Source organism: Phacochoerus africanus, chromosome 16 (genome assembly GCF_016906955.1).
Source record: "Phacochoerus africanus isolate WHEZ1 chromosome 16, ROS_Pafr_v1, whole genome shotgun sequence".
Classification (NCBI taxonomy): Eukaryota; Metazoa; Chordata; class Mammalia; order Artiodactyla; family Suidae; genus Phacochoerus; species Phacochoerus africanus.
In genome coordinates, this window is record NC_062559.1 from 19,819,984 (window position 1) to 19,832,524 (window position 12,541).

Here is a 12,541-nt window from a genome sequence, read left to right on the forward strand (position 1 = left end):
GGTAATTTTGCTGGACAATTGTTAAGACTAAAGAAAACCCACCAGAGGAAACAACATGACAGCAATTCAGTAACACCCATAGAAAGTTCTCCTGTGGTGAAATGGGTTAAGGTTCAGCATTGTTACTGAAGTGGCTTGGGTTCCGGCTGCGGAGTGGGTTTAATCCCAGGTCTGGGAACTTCATGCTGTGGGTGCAGCAAAAAAAAAAAAAAAAAAAGGGAGTTCCTGTCGTGGTGCAGTGGTTAACGAATCCGACTAGGAACCATGAGGTTTCGGGTTCGATCCCTGGCCTTGCTCAGTGGGTTAAAGGATCCAGCGTTGCCGTGAGCTGTGGTGTAGGTCGCAGACGCGGCTCGGATCCCGTGTTGCTGTGGCCCTGGTGTAGGCTGGTGGCTACGGCTCCGATTCGACCCCTAGCCTGGGAACCTCCATATGCCGCGGGAGCGGCCCTAGAAAAGGCAAAAAAAAAGTGTTGCTGTGTGGCTCAGCTGTAATAAACCCTATTAGTAGGATCCATGAGGATGAGGGTTTGACCCCTGGCCTTGCTCAGTGGGTTAGGGGCCAGGCATTGCCCAGAGCTGTTGTGTAGGTTGAAGACACAGCTCAGATCCGGCGTTGCTGTGGCTCTGGTGTAGGCCAGCAGCTGCAGCTGTGATTCAATTCCTAGCCTGGGAACTTCCATATACCATGAGTGCAGCCCTAAAAAGACAAAACTAAAGTCCAAAAAACCATAGAGAAAGAGGGAAGAAGGTGGTACTTTTCTTTTTTTGGGCCATGCCCGCAGCACGCAGAAATTCCTGGGCCTGGATTCAAACTCATGCCACAGCAGCAACCCAAGCCACTGCAGTGACAACACCAAATTCTTAACCCACTGTGCCACATGAGAACTCCAGGTGGTACTTTTCTTAAGCTGCTCATCAATGTTCGAACTTGGCTATGCTTCTGAAAGTTTATCAGTGTTCTGTTTCATGATCTCACATCAAAATACCCAAATTTGTAAACAAAGATGCTTTGATACAGATGGTCAATGATGACAGTTTTAAATGATTAAAAAAATGGGAAATGAACTAAACCAAAGAAGTGGTAAATACCTATTAAATCCATATTGTGGAATACTACAGAGTCTGCAAAGAATGAAGTGGATCTATTCGCACTGAAACTGAGACGGTACCAAGACATATTAAGTGAACAAAAACAACAAAGCCGTAAAACAGTGTCAAGATCTCATTTACATAAAAAGCAAAATCAAACAACCCCCTGGGTTGTTTATATTTTTATAAAATATATATGCACAAAAATGATATAGAAGGATAAACACCTATTTATAAACAGTAATAACATCTAGGCTGAAGGGAAAAGAGATGGGAGTTGGGTGGTGAGGCTGGTGTGGAGTGAACTTTAATACTGTTTACTGCTGTGCTCCTTTCTGTAAATGAGCACACACTCATGTGTATCTTTTTGTCGTATTACTTTTTAAACAATATTACAAAAATTATTTTCAATACTAGGTAGCAAACATTTTCAAGCCATTTCCCAGATTGAAAAAAAGAGACCAAAGGAAAAACATATTTATTCTTAAGACACAAATCCTTTTCTTTTTTTTCTTTTTAGGGCTGTACCCACGGCATATGGAGGTTCCCAGTCTAGGAATCTAATAGATACAGCTGCCGGCCTACACCACAGCCACAGCCATGCCAGATCTGAGCTGAGTATTTGACCTACACCACAGCTCATGGCAACGCTGGATCTTTAACCCACTGAGTGAGTCAGGGCTCAAACCTCCAACCTCATGGTTACTAGTCCGATTCGTTTCCACTACACCACAATGGGAACTCCCACAAATCCTATTTTTAAAGTAAAACAATAACATCCAGCCTACCCTTCAATAACTGAACCAATCAATCAGATCAGTGGAAGAGCAAAGAGAAAGACTTATGGCTCTCTTAAACATCAGAGTGAGGGTGATTTTAACTTAGGGCAAAATGAAAATTCCTTTTTTTTTTAGGGCTGCAACCGCAGAATATGGAGGTTCCCAGGCTAGGGGTTGATTCGAAGCTACAGCCGCCAGCCTACACCACAGCCACAGCCACATGGGATCTGAGCCTTGTCTGCAACCTATACAGCTCATAGCAATCAAGGCCAGACCCTTAACCCACTGAGCAAAGCCAGGGACTGAACCTGCATCCTCATGGATACTAGTCAGATTCATTTTCCGCTGAGCCACAATGAACTCCTGAAAATTCCATTTCAAACTACAAATAATTCTTTAGACAAATAAAATTCTTTAGAGATAAGGAATGAGTTTTAAGTTGTCATTTTGTGTTATATCTAAATAATACCTGTTCAAGGCTTACAGAATCAAAAAAACATGAGTCACCGCAACAGATAATCTTCCTGATGCCTACTAACAACGGGACTTTAGGAAAATTTTATAAAGGACTAATTATATCCCCAGAATAATACACTAACAACTCTTGCATAACTCCCCAACAACTTTTGCGAACCTCATATATTATAATATGAATAAATGCCCACTAACACTATTAGGGCCTAGGAAGGATACTATATAAAGTTTTGATACTATGTAACATACAGAAATGTAGCAAATTGATTCACTGCCATTTAGAGGGAAAACTATATTTAAGTTTGAAGCTTAACATGTGGACACAATGATAGAAGAATTCCAGAGCAAAAGCCAAGTGATCCACTTCTATCATTTATCCATCTCTTTCTTTTCCCTTCCCAATTAAATCTTCAATCCTGTCCCTCTACAGCTTCCTCCATTCTGTCAATCAATACTTCTCTGGTCTTCACAGTCCAAAATCAATGTTTCTCAGACTACCATTCCTTCAAGCGTGCTCTTCCCTTTCCCTCACCCACCGTCTCTAGGAACGGCTGTCTCTGCTTCCTCACCTCCTACTGCCACCCTGAAATCTAGGTTTCTACCCACCACTGATGAAACTGCCTAAAAGGCTCATTAAGGACCACCTGCTGGACAAAGCAATGGTCCTGCCTTCATCTCTCTGCACTGGGGAATGAACAAATCTGCACTTTATGCCCACATACATCAACTCCTATTAGAAGCTTTAACAAAAGGCCTCTTGTTTTATGAACACAGATACTAAAAGAAGAGACTACCAAGTTTACCTAAATTCACATACAGACAAAAATGTCCAAGTAGAAACAAAGGATATCTCCCAATAAAGAGAATAAACAGTGTGGGGTAATGTGAAAAGTATAAAACAACTTCTTACACAAGGCATCTGAATAACTACATTACATTAGTGCAGTTATTTCTGAAGCATATTTCTGTTTTCAAGTAAACTGAAACCAAACGATAGAAAGGGAAATGACCCTTCTCTTTCTCCATCATGAGAGCCACACATCAATGGACAAAAGAACATTAGGAAAACATGATATAGTATTTAAATGAAAGACTTGGTTGTACGAGTTTTTGGCACATGATCTAGGTGAGCCTGGCCAGATGTTCTGTCGGTTTTGTTTTCCCTTTCAAGAATCAGCTCTTGGAGTTCCTTTGCGGCAAAGCGGACATGAATCTGACTAGGAGCCATGAGGTTTCGGGTTCGATCCCTGGCCTCCCTCAGTAGGTTAAGGATCCAGTGTTGCCATGAGCTGTGGTGCAGGTTGCAGATGTGGTCCAGTCCTGCGTTGCTGTGGCTGTGGTGTAGGCCAGCAGCTGTAGCTCTGATGTGACTCCTAGCCTGGGAACCTCCATATGCCGCAGGTGCAGCCCTAAAAAAGAAAAAAAAGAAAGAAAGAAAAAAGAAGGAGATCTTGTCGTGTGTCGTGGCTCAGTGGTTAACGAATCCGACTAGGAACCATGAGGTTTCGAGTTCAATCCCTGGCCTTGCTCAGTGGGTTAAGGATCCGGCGTTGCCGTGAGCTGTGGTGTAGGTTGCAGATGCGGCTTGGATCCCGAGTTGCTGTGGCCCTGGTGTAGGCTTGGCATCTACAGCTCTGATTAGACCCCTAGCCTGGGAACCTCCACATGCCACGGGTGTGGCACTAGAAAAAGCAAAAAAAGAAAAAGAAAAAAGAAAAGAATCAGCTCTTGGTTTTACTGATTTTTTCCTGTTGCTTTTTTTTTAATTCACATATTTATTTATTTTCTTTTTAGGGCTACACCTGTGGCAAATGGAAATTCCCAGGCTATGGGTCGAAGAGGAGCTACAGCCGCTGGCCACACTGGATCTGATGAGCATCTGCAACTTACACCACAGCTTGCGGCAACGATGGATCCTTAACCCACTAAGCAGATCCTTAACTTTCCTTAACCCACAGATTGAGGCCAGGGATTGAGCCCACAGCCTCACAGACACTATGTTGGTTTCTTAACCAGATGAACCACAATAGGAACTCCTCCGTTTTTTTAAATCTCTATTTTATTTATTTCCTTTTTGAACTTCATTATTTCCTTCTTCCTGCTGACTGTAGGTCTTGTTCTTCTTTTTCTAATTCTTATAGGTAATAGGTTAGGTTGTTCAAGATTTCTTTTTTCTTTTTTTTTTTTTTTTGAGGAAGGCCCATAGCACCATGGACTTACCATGTTATCCAAAGGTAAATCAATGGTTGTAAAAAAAAATCCATTTCTCCAACTCCTATTTTTCAAGTGACCTAAAAGTTTATCTGAAACTCTGTCCTGTCCTCATAAAGGTTAACATTTAATGTTTTTTTCTTTAAAAACAAACAGAAAACTGGACCCACACTGTGCAGGACAGTAGCTACTAGCCACACATGGCTACAAAGCACTTGAAACAAGGCTAGCATGAATCAAGATGTGATGTGTTATACCTTATATCAAAAGAAGGGTATTTTGTATGTATTGGATTAAACAAATTATTAAAATTAATTTCACATGTTTTAAATATTCATCTGTAAATTTAAAATCACATATATGGATTGTATTATATTTCTATCAGATTACACCATGTTAGAGGCACAAACTAAAGGGCTAGAACAGAAAAGGTATCATACTTTTGCAGTCTATCACCAATAATGGTCTGCAAAACTATTCTTATGAATTATTCCAAAAAAAATATACATACACATTACTGGGTCACTTTGTTGTGCAGTAGAAATTGAGAGAACACTGTAAATCAACGATAATAGAAAAACAAAAATCTTTAAAAAAATGAACTGTTCCAGAAGATCTGAGAAAAAGTTCATAGCATAAACTTGAATTCCTTTCAATAACAATGATAAGCTTTATGAATCAGTTTATTTTATTTTTTTTTGCTTTTTAGGGCTGCACATGTGGCATATGAAAGTTCCCAGGCTAGGGGTCAAATCAGAGCTGCAGGCATATGGCCACAGCAACTCCAAATCCGAGCCGCATCTGCAACCTACACCATAGCTCCTGGCAATGCCAGACCTTTAACCCACTAAGTGAGACCAGGGCTCGAACCCACATCCTCATGGATCCTAGTCGGGCTTATTATTACCGAGCCATGATAGGAACTCCCCAGTTTATTTTATCCACTCAAAAATTTCCTTCGAATTCCCTGGTGGCCCAGCAGGTTAAGGATCCAGCATTGTCCCTGCTGAGGTGTGAGTTCCATTCCTGGCCTGGGAACTTCGGTATGCCATGAGTGTGGCCAAAAAATAAAAAATAATTACAATAATTTTTTAAAAGCTTTGTGGAGTTCCGCTTTGGCGCAAGAGGACTGGTAGTGTCTCTGCAGCGCCAGGACACAGGTTCAATCCCCAGCCCCACACAGTGGGTTAAAGGATCCAACATTGTCACAGCTGTGACATAGGTTGCAACTGTGGCTTGGATCTGATCCCTGGCCTGTAGGCTGCCCAAAGTGAGAAAAAAAAAAAAAAAACAACTTTCTCTTAGTTGCATAAAGACTAATCAGTTTACTTAAAAAATTTTTTTCTCGAAAGCTCTAAATTCTTGCCATTTCTCCCTTCCTTCCTGCTTTTTTTTTTTTTTCTTCTAAAATCCACTGTTCACAAACACTTAAAATTAAGTTGTTTCAGGAAAATTTGGATGTTTGGATTAAATTCAACTCCTGAAGAACATTAACACTGAGTGACCCCATAGTTATTCTGGTTGACCAAAGACCCATTGCTCAATGTTAACAGTGGGAGAAATGGGTGTGGTAGTAAAATTCCAGTTCTCTGAGTTGGAAATTCACGGGGGGAAAAAAAAAAAGGCATTCCTCTATTTCAGCTGGGGACTGAGGACAAAAGCCTGACAGCAATTTCACTATACTAAGACTCAGTTATAAAATCTAGGAATTAAAGCTATCTGGTTACTGATCTGACATTCCTCACTTACAGACCTCAGTACAAATACCACGAATGGATTATCACATTAATGTCACCCTTCATGATTTGATAAGACATGATACTGACACGCCATTTATTCAATGTTTCTCTGGCGATGGAACAAATTTACATTAGGTTATTAATATAATCATTCTAATTAGGAAGCGCCCTTGTGGTGCATTGGGTTAAGGATCTGGCATTGCTGCAGCTGTGACGCAGGCTGCAACCGAGGTGTGAGTTTGATTCCCTGCCCCAGGAACTTCCACATGACATAGGCGTGGCCAAAAAAAAAAAAAAAAAGCCAATTCTAAAATTCTAGTTATTAGTTAAAAAAACAAACAAAAAAAATTCCTCTCTTTCAGGGCCTCACCCTCGACATATGGAGGTTCCCAGGCTAGGGGTCGAAATGGAGCTATAGGTGCCTCCAAACACCCACAGCCACAGCCACACCAGATCTGAGCTGCATCTGCGACCTACACCACAGCTCACAGCAACACTGGATCCTTAACCCAATGAGCGAGGCCAGGGATCAAACCTGCGTCCTCATGGATACTAGTCAGATTCGTTTCCCCTGAGCCACAACAGGAACTCCCCCCCAACCCAAATCTAATCAAATTAGCTGTGTTAAGTGAAAGCATACATTTATAAAGGTGTGGCTGCTGAGTACCTAAGTGCAAAGTTTGGCTGTGGAAGAAAAGCTCTAAAATGACAAACTATTACTCAGGTTTCATCAGCTCTACAATCAAATCAACCCAGTACAAACTTAAAACTTTTCTCGCTACAGAGTAAAACAATTTCCTTAAGAAAAAAGTTCTGGAAATTCTAGGAGAATGAAAATTTCCTTTTGGCTGATGAAACTTCAACACCTAATTCACTGCCATAGGAATGCTACATAAAATGTAGTGACAGAAGTTTTGGTTTCTAGTTGTAATTTTGCTGTGCATGTGACACACATTCAAATTCTTGGGAATTTGGTAGTTATTTTAGCTCAACCTTCCTTTAGTGCCAAATGTAAGTAAATAATTTAAAACTCCTAGATGAGGGAGTTCTCACTGTGGCTCAGTGGGTTTAAGAACCCGACTAGTATCCATGAGGATGTGGGTTCAATCCCCGGCCTTGCTTAGTGGGTTAAGGATCTGGCACTGCTGCAAGCTGCAGCACAGAGCAGATGCAGCTCATATCTGGCATTGCTGTGGCCTTGGTGCAGGCCAGCAGCTGCAGCTCCAATTTGACCCCTAGCCTGGGAACCTCCATATGCCCTGGGTGCAGCCCTAAAAAGACTTACAAAAAAAGGAAGAAGAAAAAGAAAATCCTAGATGAAGAGACCTATCTACTATGATCTCTCCAGCTGGAAGTGATCTGTACACATTCCTCTAAACTTTTGTAAAATTTGTTTGTACCACTCCACAATAATGATCATAGGCTACCTTAAGTTGTCTCCTTAGCTTCCTTCCCTATAGATGTACATTTTTGGAAGGCAGGGATCTCAGCTCATATAAATTAATACATCTCTATAGCCCCTAACAAAGTGTCTTGCACTATTTATATACTAATACATTTTACTGGATTAGTTGGGCGGTACTTGGTGGCAACAGAGTTCCTGCCAGCCGCCACTGCTCCCCAACCCCCAATTCCTCTTACCGGATCTGGCCATCAGTCAGCAATAAGAAAAATGTTACTTCAGCTGTTTTAACTCTAATACATAAGTTACAACATCGACAATATCCTTCTTTAAGAGATCCTCTTTAACTATCTATGAGAGAGAGGATCTAGGACCTTATGGCCTAGTGAGCATCTCCAATGGGCTATCCCTGGGTACACCTCTGTGCTTCCAATACCCCTGGCACAAACGTGTGTGCCATGCAGTTAAAATCAACTGATCCCCAGGACTGGTGCGATGTATATAAAATGCCGTAAGTATCTTTTGACACTGGATGAATAAAAGCAAATGATTATATTAACAGTGATGATTAGGAGTTGATTTCAAAGCTGTATCTGAGTACTATCCACTCAAGCATACTCAATTCTTCTTTGCTCATGTTTCTTCTAGTTGTGATTCTCAAAAGAATCCTATTGGAGATCTTTGAGTCACTGTAAATCTCAAGATTAGGCCTAGGCAAACTCATCCTCTCCCCACACAAATACAATTTACAGGTTTCCTCTGGACCCTCATTTGTACTATATCATATAAATTCTTCACTGATGACCATCGTTTGGTACTTGGTTAACTAAATTTACTCAATGAGGTCAAACATGCATTTGTCTTGTATCAAGTTCCATTCTATAGGAAAAAGTAATTTATCAAAAAATCCCACCATTCCCTACCTCTTAGCTACACAAAAAGAAGCAACCTTATTCCTGGTTCATTAACGTTGACTTTATGGTTCAGGCCAGAAAATAAATGCAATTCAATTCCCAAAGACACTATTCTGGGACTTTCTTTACACAATTAGGACTTCAGACTAAAGGCCCTAAAGTTTTAGCAGGAGAGCCAGGGAGCTTTTCGCCTTGATGGAAAAGCAGTGTTTGGAGCTGCAAATCACACTACTCCTAATCAGGGCAGCTGTAGGGAATTTAAGTTTATTTATAAACACAGCATGCCAAAAATCAGATCTAGGGTCTGGGGTTAGAAGCAACAAAACAAAGTAAAAATACAATTCCTTAATGAAACTTTTAAATATTTCCGTCGCTGACTGAAGCATGTAGCCAAACCTGAAAGCTTGAAATATTCATCTTTTCTTTAAAACTGTAGAGGTTTAAAAAAAAAAAAATCAAGAAGTGTCTTCATGCTTTCTTTCCCCCCTGTTTCTACACCCTCAAAGTCCGCGAACATTCTTGGCAGATGCACGGTCCTCTCGGGATGTGGCCTTGGGGCGGGGCTGGCGGACACAAGCAGACCAGTGCGTGGGAAGCGGCAGGGAGGTGTAACAAAAACGCTATGTGACTGCTCTCCGACCTTCAGGAGGCAAACAAAAATGACCCTTTAGGACGAGGAACTCAGTGACAAGCGGGGCGCAGGGCCAGCGGACGGGGCAAGTAAAGCACAAAACTGTGCCCCACAGGACGCAAAGCCAGGAGCCGTCGTTCATCAAAGACCCAGGCCCCTTCCCAGAGGAAGCGGTAAGGCGAGCGGCGGCCTCCGACACAGACTGCGCGCCGAGGGACGGGCAGCGGCCAGCAGGCTTAGGCCCCGAAATCCTGAGCTGGCAGAAACAGGGGCCCTGAGCCAAAGAGGCCCTGCCGCGCCGGGAGCGAGATCCAGAGCACAAAAAGAAAGCGAAAAAAGAGGAGTCAGCGGCCGAGGGGCAGTGCACTGCGGTACTTACCTCTAGTCCTAGCGCCCACAGCCCGGGATGCCGCAGCCACCGCTCACCCACCGGCTCAGCTCTACCGCGCAAGCACCGCCCAACCGGAAGCGGCTCCGCGCCCCGCCCCTAGCCTCCTCGCCGGCATCCTCCGGACCAATCATCGACAAACTCGCCACTGACGCACAGCTCCCCCGGACAGCCATTGGTCCCACGGTCACGTAGTCGGGATTGGCTGCAAAGCGCCACGTCCTCGCGAGCGCGCCGAGTTGCGTGGACAGGATTCCCGCCCAACTCTTTTCCCAGCCCTGCGGGGTTGGCGGGACCTTGGCCACTTACTACCGGTGGCGTGTGGGCGCGGCTGTCTGGCCGCCACGTCCCGATTCGCAGCGCGTGACTCGGCCTCCATAGGCCTTCTTAGATTACCCTACTAATTATCTTCGTGAACACGAGAACCCGCGGCCGAATTAATCCGACTCTGTCAGTTGCCAACTATATTAAACAATCCCAACGTCTCCTTTCCCTTCAGCGTTATTGCCCAGATGGGGTACCCTACTGGAGGCTCTTCAGGGTCGACTCCACTTGGGTCTCCCACCACTCCCTCTCACATTTCTTGCGCTCTGGCCACCATCATCTCGGTGTTTCCTAACTCCCAGCCCTTTCACATCGCTAGTCAACAGACCTTCCCACACAAATACAATTTACAGGAGTGAGGGCGTTTTCCAGATTCTCTGCCTTGTGAATGGACAGTGGAAGTCCCGGTACACAGAAATCCGGGTTCAGATGTTAGCTCTAGAAGCCTTTCCCGACTCCACTAGACAAAGTAATTCCTCTCTTATTTACCCTCATTAGCACTTTGCATCTTCAGTATGCTTGGACAGATTTTGCTGTCAACCGCTGCTTATAACATTTGTCCTTCCCAGACTAAGCTCCAGGGTAGAGATCTGCCTGTATTCATCTTCGCCTACAGGTCTGAGCTTACTGCCTAGTTCAAAGTAAATGCTTAATAATGTTAAGTGAACTGGAGTTCCCGTCGTGGCGCAATGGTTAACGAATCCGACTAGGAACCATGAGCTTGTGGGTTCCATCCCTGGCCTTGCTCAGTGGGTTAAGGATCAGGCGTTGCCGTGAGCTGTGGTGTACGTTGCAGACGCGCTCGGATCCCGAGTTGCTGTGGCCCTGGAGTAGGCTGGTGGCTACAGCTCCGATTGGACGCCTAGCCTGGGAACCTCCATATGCCCCGGGAGCGGCCCAAGAAATGTTGCCAAAAAAATAATAATAGTATTTTTTTGCAAAGCCAAAAAAATAATAATAGCAATAATGTTAAGTGAACTGAGTGGGTGGAACCCATTGCATGTCCCTGATTTAAGAGGAACACAAGAAATTATTAATGTATTCATTTTTCAAGTCATGAAATTAAAATTAAATGAGGGCTACAATGTTTGCAGCCTACTATGTTCTTAGCACCTAAAGCCTCTATATTTTCAAATCCAGTTGAGACAAGTGGTATGCTTAAGAGAGAGCTAAATACAAAGCAACTTAGTTTAACTATCAAGATGAGAAGTTGACAGCAAATTCTTTGGGAATTCAGACAAAGGAGTGACTGTAATCCTTGGTGGTAGCCAGAGGTCTTCCTAAGAAGGTGTGTCTCAGGCTGGACTAAGAAATTCCTGAATGCATTATTCAGCAAAAGGAATAATAGCAACAAGGGCAAATAGGAGTCAGAGTAGGAAGTATAATTCTTAAGCCAGAAAGGGGACAAGGGAAATAAAAAAAGGTAGGGGTGGAGGGGGAGCCTGAGTTCTGAAGAGCCTGAGGTAAAGGCAGTGGGAATTGTGGGTCTTCTGAAGGTTTCTAAGCTTGTCCCTACATGATAGAGATGGAATGAGATTGAAAGTGGTTCTTTCAGGGATGTGCATCTCCTAATAGGGATTAACTATATAAAACAGCCTGCATCACAAGGCATTTTTAAATATATATATATTTTTGGTCTGCACCTTCTGCATGCAGAAGTTTCCAGCCAGGAATTGAACCCGTGCCACAGCACTGATTCAATCCATGGCAGTGATAACATCTGATCCTTAACCTGCTAGACACCAGGGAACTTCTTAAAAACAAATGCCTATGAAATCAAGCATTGTGCTAGGTGCTGGCGAACTCATAATGAATAATATACTGCCTTTGCCCTTGAGGAACCGCAGCCTAGCAGGAAAGCTACCCATCTTGGAAGTGTCCTAGAAGAGGCTGGATAAGGTAGTAGGACCCTGCCAGAAATGGGGCCCACCAACCCAGAGATTCCCTATGAATGAGGGCTTGGCCTAGGCAGAGCAAGAGACAGACAAATGAACCTTTCTATAGAACATAATTTTTTTTGGGGGGAGCAGAGGGATGCCTGCTGCACATGGAAGTTCCTGGGGCAAGGATCAAACCCGAAGCACAGCAGAAACCCGAGCTGCTGTAGTGACAACACCAGATCCTTAACCTGCTGTACCACAAGGGAACTCTACAGGGGGATTTTTGAAAGTGGGAATAACAATTTCCTGGACTTAGTGATGGCTTGGAAGAAAGACATGAAGAAGGAGCACTCAAAAATTAAAGTTTTAAGTGTAGAAAATGGGAGAGTGAGCTAGATGATGGGAAGACAAACTGAGTTGAATTCAAGACATGGTAAATCTAAGGTAATGGCAGAATATCTAAAAAGAAAGAACTAATAGGCTGGAGGAGATACTTAGAAGAGTCATTAGACCTCGTGGCAACCTCAGAGTTAGAAGGTAGGCAGAGGAAGAAAAGGACACAGGGGGTGATACACATAAGAAATGTTACCATAGCCGCACCAAAGTCCCATCTTATTGTGGCTTCTGTCTCTGAGAGAAGCACGGAAGGATTGTTTATGGCATGTATATGGAAGGCAACCTCAAAAGTCTCATGATATTCTTCAAACA

The 12,541-nt window shown here is 43.3% G+C and overlaps 1 protein-coding gene across 2 annotated transcripts in view; it reads right to left on the minus strand.

Annotated features, from left to right (window-relative positions):
* The window catches only part of CALU (calumenin), a 34,036-nt gene extending 24,316 nt beyond the window's left edge, over positions 1 to 9,720 (minus strand). For both annotated transcript variants that reach the window (XM_047763162.1, XM_047763161.1), the window contains exon 1: positions 9,621 to 9,720. The gene's annotated coding sequence lies outside the window, so the exon portion shown is untranslated. The remainder of the gene's footprint in view (positions 1 to 9,620) is intronic.
* Positions 9,721 to 12,541: the final 2,821 nt, after the last annotated feature.